The sequence below is a fragment of the Colobus angolensis genome, unplaced genomic scaffold, assembly GCF_000951035.1.
Source record: "Colobus angolensis palliatus isolate OR3802 unplaced genomic scaffold, Cang.pa_1.0 Scaffold544, whole genome shotgun sequence".
Taxonomy (NCBI): domain Eukaryota; kingdom Metazoa; phylum Chordata; class Mammalia; order Primates; family Cercopithecidae; genus Colobus; species Colobus angolensis.
In genome coordinates, this window is record NW_012118977.1 from 1,589,426 (window position 1) to 1,602,123 (window position 12,698).

Below are 12,698 nucleotides of genomic sequence, written 5' to 3' on the forward strand. Positions count from 1 at the left end.
AAAAAAAAAAAAAAATGGTGAGAGCAGATATCCTTATCTTGTTCCCAATCTTAGGAAAGAAAGCATTCAATCATTCACCATTAATAGGAGGTTAGCTGTGGCTTCTGTGGCTTCTGTGGTGTGTGTGTGTGTGTGTGTGTGTTTTATAGATGCCCTTAATCAGATTAAGAAAGTTCCCTATATTCCTAGCTTGTTGAATATTTATCATAAAAGGATTTTGAATGTGTCAAATGTCTTGATAGGGTTGGTATGTTATAATGTTTAATTTTCTGACATTAAACAGATCTTGCATTCCTGGAATAAATCCCACTTAACATGGTATGTAATGCTTTTTATATGTTTGTGGATTCAGTTTGTTAGTATTTTCTGGAGAAATTTCTGGCTATGAGGGGTATGAGTCTGTAATTTTCTTCTCATATGATACCTTTGTCTGGTTTGAGTATCAGAGTAATGTTGGCCTCATAGAATTTGTTGGGAAGTATTCTTTCCTCTTCTATTTTTGGAAAAGTTTGTGAAGAATTGATATTAATTATTCTTTAAATGTTTGGTACAGTTCACCAGTTAAGTTTTCTGGGTCTGATCTCTTTGTGAGTAGTTTTGATTATAATATTTTTTCACTAATTTAATTTCTTTATTTGTTATAGGTCTATTCAGATGTTCTATTTCTTCTTCAGTCAGTTTTGGTAGTTTTTGTCTTTCTAGAAATTTTTTGATTTCATCTAACTTTTTGAACTTGTCATACAGCTGTTCATCATATTCCCTTATGATCCTTTTAATTTCTGTCGGTAGGTCTGTGAGGTCTTTTATTCCTGATTCTAATAATTTGAGACTTCTCTTTCTTTTTAACTTGGTCAGTCTAATTAAAATTTTGTCAATTTTGTTGATCTTTTCAAGTAACTAACTTTTGGTTCTGTTTATTTTTGCTAAGAATTTTATTCCCTATTTTATAAATTTCTACTCTAATATCTATTATTTCCTGTATTTAGCTTGCTTGGGTTTAGTTACTCTTCTTTTTCTAGTATCTTAAGGTGGAAGGACATGTTATTGATTTGAGGTCTTTCTTTATAATATACATATTTACAACTATAAATTTTCCTCTAAGTACTGCTTTGTCTGCATCCCATAAATTATGATATGTTTTTGTCTTCATTTTCATTCATTTCAAAGTATTTTTTATTCATCTTTAGGATTTCTTTATTTGATCCATTGGCTATTTAGGAGTATATTTTTAAGTTTCCACATATTTGTGAATTTTCCTAATTTTCTTCTCTATTGATTTCTAATTTTACTCTCTTACGTCCATAGAACACACTTTGTGTCATTTCCATCCTTTTAAAGTTACTAAGACTTGTTTTATGACCTAACATATGATCTATCTTGGAGAATGTTCCATGTGCATTTGAGAAGAATGTGTATTATTCTGCTGGTGGGTAGAGTGTTCTATAGATATCTGTTAGGTCTAGTTTGTTTATAATGTTGTTCAAGTCTTCTGTCTCTTTATTGATCTTCTGCCTAGTTGTTCAAACTAGGATATTAAAGTCATCAACTATAATTGTTGAATTGTCTATTTCTCTCTTCAATTTGTTTCACTTATTTTGGGGTTTTGTTATTAGATGCATGTATGTTTATAATCGTTATATTTTCCTGATGAATTTACTCTTTCATCATTATAAATGTCTCTCATTATCTCTAATAATTTTTTGTTTTAAAATCTATTTGTGTGAGCCAGGAGCAGTGGCTTACACCTATAAGCCTAGCAACTCAAGAGGCTGAGGCAAAAGGATCTCTTGAGGTCAGGCATTCAAGACCATCCAGGGCAACACAGTAAGGCCCTATCTCTTTAAAAATGAAAAAATCAGCCAGGTATGGTGTCACATATCTATAGTCCCAGCTATGGGAGACTGAAGTGGAGGAATGCTTGAGCCCACGAGTTAGAGGCTGCAGTAAGCTATCATCATGCCACTGTACTCCAGCCTGGATGACAGAGGTAAAGTCTATCTCTGAAAAAAATATTTATTTGTCTGATATTAATATAGCCACTATGGCTTTCTCATGGTTGCTATTTGCATGATATATTTTTTACATCATTTTCCCTTCAACCTTTTATCTTTGAATCTAAAGTGTGTCTCTTGAAAACAACTTGTAGTTGGATCTTTTTTTATCCAGTTCACAATTGCTTTTTAAATATCAGTGTATTTGTCAACATTATAAAAAAGACCTATAATGTATTTATATTGTTTAAAAATAATTTTGACCCCACAGACCCCTTGAAAGGTGTCTGTAGTCCATTCTTGGAGAACCACTGCAATAATAAGCATTTATTTAGCTTATGCATCTGTGAATTAGCTGAGGGTGGACTGCTCTAAGCTGAGCCTGTCTGGATCCTTTTCCTTGGACCAGCAGGCTAGTGTGTAGACATGTCCTTCTTCTGGTGACAGCAGAAGCTTCAGAGGTTAAGGAAAAACAAATATTTTAAGGATATGCCTTGTTACATCGGTCAAAGTGGGTCACAAACTCTTGCACAAGTCACATGATCAAACACAAAGTTGAGGGGTAGGGATATACCATCCTTTTAGTGAGAACTGCAAAATGCTTGGAAAGGGTGAGAAGACAGGCAATAGGAAAAAAAATTAGCATAACTTGCAATCTGCACTCAGGTCAAGAGTATAAGCAGAGTAACCAGCTAAGAGCTACCACAGCTAGAGAGAGAATGACGCTTTGGACTAATGGTGAAGAGGAAGGGAATTGAGTATGACAACTGGGGAAGAAGAACCCCAAGGTGAGACCACAGGGTGACTCTCCACCAGCACCTGCCTGGCAGGGACACTGTCAAATGCAAGGATGTCCTGGCACCCTCCTGGGTGGATAGAAACTAGTCCTGATGCCCCTCAACCTTGTTTCCTTGATATTTTCTCCACATTTTCACAGGACTCTCAGACAATCCAGCTGTGCCTTGCCCCTTAGAAGTTTACCCCTTAGGGATTCGTGTGGCTGAATGGGAAATGCTCCATAGTGAGGGGAAAAAGCACATTGAAAAATGGCATAGAGAGTACCGTATGGCTTTTTTTTTTTTTTTTTTCAAAAAGAAAAAATGGGCTGGGCATGGTGACTCACACTGGTAATCCCAAAACTATGGGAGGCCAAGGCGGGTAGATCACCTGAGGTCAGGAGTTCGAGACCAGCCTGGCCAACATGGTGAAACCCTATCTACACTGGTAATCCCAAAACTATGGGAGGCCAAGGCGGGTAGATCACCTGAGGTCAGGAGTTCGAGACCAGCCTGGCCAACATGGTGAAACCCTATCTCTACTAAAAATACAAAAGTTAGCCAGGCGTGGTGGCATGCACCTCTAGTCCTGCCTTCTCGTGAGGCTGAGGCAGCAGAATTGCTTGAACCTGGGAGACAGAGGTTGCAGTGAGCCAAGATTGTGCCACTGCACTCCAACCTGGGTGACAGAGCAAGACTCCATTTCAAAAAAAAAAAATTAAATTAAATTTAAAAAAAACAAAAAATGTTTTTGAATGGCATTTACTTATATGATCATAGAGAAGATATCACATTGTTAACAGTGGTGAGTTACCTCCAACAGCTAGAATGGTGTTAGGTGAGGGAACTATAGCATTTTGCTTTCTACACTTCAGCACTGTCTGGACTGGTAAACTGGCTGTGAGACCAAGTTTCCCAGTTTCTCTGAGCCTCTGCACTGTACCATTTGAGAAATGAATGAAATAATAAATTCTAGGTGCTCAGCATGGTGCAGGGCAAGTGGTAAGAACTCTATAAATGTTCACTTTACTTTGCTCCTCATTCTGCTTGAGGCATGGGTTGGGCCCTTGCCCAGCTGCCAACCTCCTGATTTTCTGTGTGTAGATTGCAAGTTATCCTTTTCTTCTGCCTTCACCAGCCTTGCCCTTAAGGGAATAACAACTCGGGAACAACATCCCTCCTTCTTCACCTTCCACCTTCCACAGTGACCAAGGCAGCCTCTCTCAGAAATGGTCTGATCAAGGCATTCATGTAGAGATGATATAAATTTAACATCTACATATAATTTCAAGTGAGCAAGACCTGCAGGTGCAGAAACTGCTTACCCAACAGAAAGGAGCATTGAGGTGAATTTGGAGAGAGACTGGGGGAAAGGTGGGATTTCCTAGTGTGGCATCAGAACCTCTATATAAGGCCATCCCATGGGAGAATGTCCAGGGAGACTGGCCACAGAGCACTCCAAGAAAACCGATGCTGACCTGGGCAGGAACAACTCTCACAACAGAATGCATCCTGTGCTTCCCCCAAAAAGAAGCCTCCTCCCTGATCCTGCAGGCCTTTCTCATTCCATCTCCCCCAACCCCTAAGTAGGCCCAGGCTCGGCAGAAGAGCCTCAGTTCCTTCTTCCCTAAGGGATCCTCTGTGATGATATCTGCCGTAAAGCAGCCACAGCAGCTTTGGACTGCAGTGTGGGTCAGACAATGCCCTACAGTCTTGGCTCAGCCACTCACTGGCTGCAGGGCCCTCAGCAAGCCAGCCACCTATCTTGGCTATATCTTATTGTGTCAGGAAGGCCATCTTCCCATCACTGTTGGAAGAATATGGGCAGACAATTGATGATAAATTTTCCAGCTCAAGACCTGATTGACACAGGGAGTGTCAGAGTAGCATTTGGGGATAACAAGGCCTAGAACGTGCCGCTAGCAAAGACAGCCTTCTCAGTGTCTCTATGCCCCTGAGCCCCTGTTTCTGAGGCCTCATTTGGGGAGCCAACCATCCCCTCCAGTTCCAATGAGCACGCATGAACTCCAAGACTAGAGGCAGAGAGACAGCCGAAGTCATGGTGCCCAACCCAGCAGGCAAAGGAAGGCATGATACCTGGGATACACTGGGCATCACTCTGCTTGCCTATAGGAAAGAGACAGGCTAATTCTGGCACCAAGGGACAGAGAAATTATCCCCAGACAGAGGCCAGATGGCAGCGCTGCTTGAGGAAACCCGATGGACTCAATGAACTCTGAATCACCAGGAGTGGTGACTCAAAGTCTTAGAGACATTAGCTAATTGTGAACGTGACTACAGGCCATCAGTGACTGGGATCCTCCATGCCAGGCTAATATCAAGCCTGTACATCAGTCAGATGCTTGGGCAGGCACTGTCCCTTCCCTGTGTCGTGGCAAGCCCCAGGTCACTCAGTGTGCAGCTGTAGCCATCCCTGAAGGCACGGAAAGCAGAGATTGAATTCGGATAAGCAGCCTTAGCTTTTAAAGACAGATGCAACACACTTAAAAAACAGTTGGCCCCGGCTGGGCGTGGTGGCCCATGCCTGGAATCCCAGCACTTTGGGAGGCCAAGGCGGGCGGATCACAAAGTCAGGAGATCGAGACCATCCTGGCTAACACGGTGAAATCCTGTCTCTACTGCAAAAACATTAGCCGGGCGCGGTGGCAGGCGCCTGTAGTCCCAGCTACTCAGGAGGCTGAGGCAGGAGAATGGCGTGAACCTGGGAAGCAGAGCTTGCAGTGAGCAGAGATCGCGCCACTGCACTCCAGCCTGGGCGATGGAGCAAGAGTCTGTCTCAAATAAATAAATAAATAAATAAATAAATAAATAAATAAATAAATAACAGGTGGCCCCAAAGACATTCCTGGACATCATAAAGGTACCAATTGCAAATATATGGAAGTGATGCTTGAACAGAGAATAAGGATTCTGTGTGGTTATTTTCCCTTCGTGCTGAAACAAATACGTTTGTGCAATTGTTAAATAGCACTGTGGGTATACAAAGGTCGAACGGCCTTGCCTTGCTGCTCAAAGCATACTCCATGGGCCAGCTACAATGGCATCACTTGGGTGCTTGTGAGCAATGCAGAGTCTCGGGCCCACCCTAGAGCTCCTAGAATTACAGAATCAGAATCTGTTTTTTAATGAGGTTGTCAGGCAATCTACATTCTTACTGAAGTTTAAGCACTGCCCTAATACATATAATCATTTGCCTATTAAGTTGTTTCCAAATAACACATTTATTGCAGTTTGTTAGAGGTCTATGTTATGTCAAGCTGTTGACCCCCAAAGATGCAGGTGCAAGACGGAGCAAATCCTGCTCTCAAAAAGAGCAGAGGAGAGACAGATAACACATGCATTCTACAAATAAGATTGTTCCAGACTGTATGAAGTGTTTTGAAGAAAATAGACAGGGTGATGTTTCTGAGTGTTAAGGGTGATCAGAGAAAGCCTATCTGAAGAAATGGCCTCTGAGTGGGGTCTCGAAGAATAAAAAGAATCCAGACATGACAAGAGCTGCAAGAAAGGCTAAGAGAAGGGGAGGTGCAAAGGCCCTGAGACAGGCATGCATGTGGCAGGACTGAGGAACAGAAAGCAGCTGTATGACCACAGCATGGAGCACAAGAGGAAAGGAGCAGGCAGGAACTATCAAAGGCCTACAAGCCATGGCAAGGAATTAGGATTTTAATGCAAGTGCATCAGGAAGTCACTCATGAGGGATAACTAGTAAAGGGTCAGGATCTGTTGTGCACTTTTGTCTGTGGCCTGAAGCAGCAACCGTTTGGTTGCTCATGACTCCACGGGTCAGGGATCCAAGCAGATCCCAGTGAGACAGCTCATCTCAGCTCCACCAGTTGTCAGCTAGGGAGGGTCGACAGGAGCGCAGGATCCACAGTGGACTCACTCACAGGTCTCGTGTGTCAGTGTCAGCTTTTGGTGGGGGGAATGCACCTCGGTGCCACTGCTTCTGGCCTCTCATCATTCAGTGCTCTCACCCAAGCTGTCTTCCACAGCAGCCAGCTTCCAGGAGCCGGCTTATATTTTTAACAGATGTCTCTGGCTGCTGGGTGGGAAAAGGATGGTGACAAGGACAAGGCTAGGAGCAGGATGCCGGCGAGAGATGGTGGTGACTTGGATGGTGATGGGTGGAGGGGGTGTGACAGGAATGGACCGGCTGCAGATGTCTTTGAAGTTGAACCAATACAACTTGCCAATCGATGGGATGTGGTGGAGGAGCACATGGGAGGAATCAGAGATTATTTCCAAGGCTCTGGCCTGAGCAACCATATGGATGGTGATGCCCACTGCCACTCACTGAAATGAGGAAGCACAGGTTTGACTCATGGCAGGAAGGCAGAAAAAGAGGGTCATATTTTTGACATGTGTATGGTCAGAGGCCTATTAAACATCTGAGGGCAGATTTCACAGAGTTCGTCAGGTGAATGGTCTGGAACTCCAGGGAAGGTGTGGACTCAGGATGTTATGAGCAGAAAGAGGACACTTACATCCATGGAGAGAAGGTTGGTAGAGAGGGAGGTTTAGGCCAGGGCCCTGGCACCCCATCATCTAGAAGGCAGATAGCAGAGAGGGAGCCAAGGAGAGTGCATAGATGCAGGCAGCCAGGTGGGAAGAAAACCAGCAGAATGAGGTAGTGTGAGAGTGTGGGAGGAGAATGCTTTCCATGGGGACAGAGAGAGTGGTCAGTCGAGACTCCTTTGTGGCTCTTTGTCAAAATGGAAGGTTCTAGAGCATGTTTGAATATTCTTAGGGTGTTCCAGCAGAGTGGGGTGACTGTAGGAGAGAAGGCCTTGAGGAGGAAGGGAACAGGACCCAGAACTCAGGCGAGGGGTGGCCTCTGATAGGAGCAAGACCAGGTGGGCAGGCACAGAGCACAGGCACAGATGCAGGTGGATTGGATGGGGGAAGGGAGAGTTTCTGTCTGGTTCAGCTCTATTTTCTCAGTGAAGAACAAGGTGAGGTCATCTGCTGGCCAGTAGCCAGCATGGAGGGGGATGTGTGAGGGAGGCTTGAGGTGAGAGTAGGAGACATAAAGTGACATGAAAAACTCTCTGTGGGTGAGAAACCAAATTGATCAGCACATAGCTTTTCCCCCTCTCTTATCTTCATCTAATAAATTCCAACAAGTGAAATGATTGATGTGGGTCCTGGCCACATCAATTCCTCATTTGTCCCTCATAACAACTTCAGGGAAGGTAAAGCAGGGATAAAGATACAAGCCCAGTGTGGAGGTTCCTTAAAGAACTAAAAGTAGAACTACCAATTGACCCAGCAATCCCACTCCTGGGTGTCTACCTGAGGAAAAGAAGGCATATGAAAAAGGTACTTTCACACACATTTATAGCAGCACAATTCACCACTGCAAAAATGTGGAACCAGCCCAAATGCCCATCAATCAATGAGTGGATAAAGAAACTGTGGTATATATGTGTGTGTGTATACACACACACACACACACACACACACACAAAGGAATACTACTCAGCCATAAAAAGGAATGAATTAATGGCATTTGCAGCAACCCGGATGAAATTAGAGACCATTATTCCAAGTGAAGTGACTCAGGAATGGAAAACCAAACATCGTATGTTCTCACTCATAAGTGGAAGCTAAGCTATGAGGATGTAAAGGCATAAGAAAGATATAATTACTTTGAGACTCAGGGAAAGGATGGGATAGGGATAAGGGATGAAAGACTACAAATTGGGTTCAGTGTATACTGCTTGGGTGATGGGTGCACCAAAATTTCACAAATCACCACTAAATAACTTACTCATATAACCAAATACCACCTCTTCCCCAAAACCCTATGGAAATAAAAAAACTTTTTTTTATTTTTTTTATTATTATTTTTTATTATACTTTAAATTCTAGGGTACATGTGCATAACGTGCAGGTTTGTTACATATGTATACTTGTGCCATGTTGGTGTGCTGCACCCATGAACTCGTCAGCACCCATCAATTCATCATTTATATCAGGTATAACTCCCCATTGCAATCCCTCCCCGCCCCCCCCAATGATAGGCCCCAGTGTGTGATGTTCCCCTTCCCGAGTCCAAGTGATCTCATTGTTCAATTCCCACCTATGAGTGAGAACATGCGGTGTTTGGTTTTCTCTTCTTGTGATAGTTTGCTAAGAATGATGGTTTCCAGCTGCATCCATGTCCCTACAAAGGACGCAAACTCATCCTTTTTTTTTGGCTAAAAAACTTTTTTAAGATACAGGAGATTTGGCAGAGTCCATGCAGCAGGTACATGACAGAGAGAGAGGACTGGACCCAGGACTGCTGGATCTAATTGGAACAGCCCCATCATGCTCTTCTTCTCAGAGCCATGAGCTCACTCCCAGTCTCAAGACTTCTTCACCTCCCGGAACTGGCACCAGGCCTGTCCTCCCCATCCTCATCTTTGCCTAACCCTGCTGAGCCCCCACCCCTTTCCATCTTGGCTCCCAGGTATCCTTCTCACCATAGTCAGCTTAATATGGCAACTGGTACATTTCTCCTCCAAACTCCATCATTCCCTAATTTGCCTTCAACCAAGTGACTTGTAAACTTAAATCATGATTAAGACATCTGGTGTTAGAGTGAAAAATTCCAGTTCAACCTCGATTTGCTTGTGATCTTGGGCAGGCGACTTATGCTCTTCAACCTTCATTTCTTCCTCTTTAAAACAAGTAGTAGTAATAGTAGTAATATTAGCAGCTTACAGGATTTTTATAAAGATGAAATAACATGATGTATAAAAAGTTCTTCATATAGGTCTTGACCCACAGAAAATATTCGGTAAATTTCTAGCTAGTATTAGTGTTAGATAGTAGAGAAAAATCAATTTGCATTGAGAGTTTTTACTTGACACTTAGCATTTGAGATCTAAGAACCCATAGAAATATCAAGTACATCCTTCTCATCCTTCTTTTTTTTTTTTTTTTTTTGAGATGGAGTCTCACTCTGTCACCCAGGCTGGACTGCAGTGGCATGATCTCAGCTCACTACAACCTCTGCTTCCCGGGTTCAAGCAATTCTCCTGCCTCAGCCTCCTGAGTAGCTGGGACTACAGGCACCCACCACCACGCCTGGCTAATTTTTGTATTTCTAGTAGAGATGGAGTTTTACCATATTGGCCAGGCTGGTCTAGAACTCCTGACCTTGCGATCCGCCCACCTCAGCCTCCCAAAGTGCTGGGATTACAGGTCTGAGCCACTGCACCTAGCTACATCCATATTTTTATATCCACATATAAAAATTGAATGCATTAAAATCCAGAAGTTCATAATGAAGCTTTAAAAAAAAAGTAACAAATGTAGGAAGATACTAGAGATGCAATCAGCTTGTTACTTTGAAAACTGGCAAATAGAAAGAATCAAGCATTTTCAATAGAAGGAAAGAATTCAGCATTGTCTTTTCCATAAGAGCTCTAGCTCTGACCAGATAGTAGGTGAGAGAAAGTTTCTCTTTACAGACGCATTCCAGCTATCAAGTGAAGATTTGACTCTACTTTCTTTGTCTCATGGAGAAGTATATATGCAAAACCTTTTGCTCTGCTTGAATGGTGATGGGAAGAATCGGTGTTAACAGAGTGGAATAAAATGACGTTTAGCAATGTCATCTTATTACAGTGTTCTCCATTATTTGATGCAAGTGCCAGGAAGAACCTAGAGATATGTAGCACAGGAGGTCTTGCTACTCCCATTCCCACCCACTAATTGTGCAGGTGAGAATACTACAACCTGGAAAGGCCAAGATTAGGCTCATATTCTCCAGCTCTCAACGTGCATTTCATGATACTAGCACAAACTCCTCTCAGATCATTTCACCCTAGTGTTACAAATTCATTTTCATTTTGATTTGAACTCCATATCCACTGATCCTCTTTGAAATGTCTAGTTGTGAAAGTAACCTACAACCTACGGATGCCCCACATTACAAACCTTTTCTTGGAGCAGACCCAAGTACTCAACGTGGGGGAAAAACTATCTTTGAGTTGAAACCAGGGTGGCAAATACATTTACTCCTATGGACCAAATCAAATTTATTGCCTGGCACATTGTGTTGAGGATAGGAAGGACTCATCCAGTCTCAGCAAGAAAGAATGCTTACAGATGGATTAGCAATTTCTGCCCTGGCCGCCATGTGTGTGTGTCTGTGTCTGTGTGTGTGTGTGCGTGTGTGTGTCAGGGGATAGCGGTAGTCTACGGTGTCAGAATGCAAATTGCATGTCTGATGTTTCCTACTGCTGAGACAAAGCAAATGGTGTGTATAGAGATCCAAAGAAGGGAGCCATTAAACGGGTCTCTAAAGAGTTAAGAGCTACTCAAAAGTGACCTTATCATGTACTGAATAAAATAAAGTTAAAATAAATGCAATTTCCACTTTAAAAATTTCTGGCCAAGTGTGGTGGCTCACACCTGTAATCCCAGCACTTTGGGAGGCCAAGACAGGCCGATCAAGAGATCAGGAGATCGAGACCATCCTAGCTAACATGGTGAAACCCCATCTCTACTAAAAATACAAAAAATTAGCTGGGTGTGGTGAACACCTGTAGTCCCAGCTACTCGGGAGGCTGAGGCAAGAGAATGGCATGAACCAGGAGGCAGAGCTTGCAGTGAGCTGAGATCGCACCACTGCACTCCAGCCTGGGCGACAGAGCGAGACTCTGTCTCAAAAAAAAAAAAAATTAACTGCTCCTAGTTTATTCCTTGTAAAAGTGAACAGGCTGTGTTCAGATGTGGAAAGTTATCAAAAGACCACTACTAACAAACTTCCCCGAGCCTGTATGTGTGTGTGTGTGTGTGTGTGTGTGTGTGTGTGTGTGTGTAGCACATATATACAGCACGTGTGTGTGTCTATATATGTATCTATAATAAAAGCTAAAATATCTTAGTTTTAAAAAACTCATCAGAGAGCATGAACACAAAGAAATGTAAATGAACTAAACTCTGGAAAGTGATGAGCCCTTCACAGGAGAGAAAAAACACAGAGTTCCTCCATAGCTGGTGGAACTGTGAAGGAAAGAGTAATCTCCCATAGAAATAAGCAAGGAGAAATCAGCTGAACTTTTAGCAAACTTTTAACATCGGTGTTTGGACTGGTATGACTGATTAGAATCCTGAAGAGCACTACTTACAGAGTGAATTTATACTTACTCACAATCTCCTACTCTGTGAGTCTTCAACAAGTCTGGTGGGTTACACACCCAAAACAGTGAATGAGGCCAGAAAAGAAAAGCAGGAGGGGTCCATAATAAGGTACATGAGGCTGGGATCTCTCCCCTAGTGCAAGTCCCCCTCAGAAGGGCAGGTATGAGCAGGAAAGCTGAGAGAAAATTTGTAGTGCAATGGAGAATGTATCTGGTCTTTGGCCTGGCTTCTTGGCAGAGTTTCAAAAACCCTAGGTATTTCTCAGTGATAGAGCTGTCTTTGGAATGCCACTGAATTGACTCCTGGTAGGCTCCCAGTTGGCTTCAGGTTAGTGGCTGGTCACCATAAAGAGTAACTATGGGATTAGAGGGTCAGAACTTTGGGCCAGCCTGACCTCTGGAGAAGGATGAGGGCTGGAGATCGAATTCAAGCACATGGCCAATGATTTAACCTATGCTGAAAGGAAATTAATGATCTTGCCCTCAAATAATGTGAAGCCAGTAGTGAACTAAATCAAAGGAAGGCTAAAACAGAGCCCAAACCCTGCTTAATTTCACATCCAATTAAGTCAGCCCCCACACTAGCAGCCTAACAGAAATAGTATTTTTTTATCTCTACATTCTTAATGCTTTCTATACAACTGAAGATAACAAGACATATGAAAAAGCAATAGGCCGGGCGCGGTGGCTCAAGCCTGTAATCCCAGCACTTTGGGAGGCCAAGATGGGTGGATCACGAGGTCAGGAGATTGAGACCATCCTGGCTAACA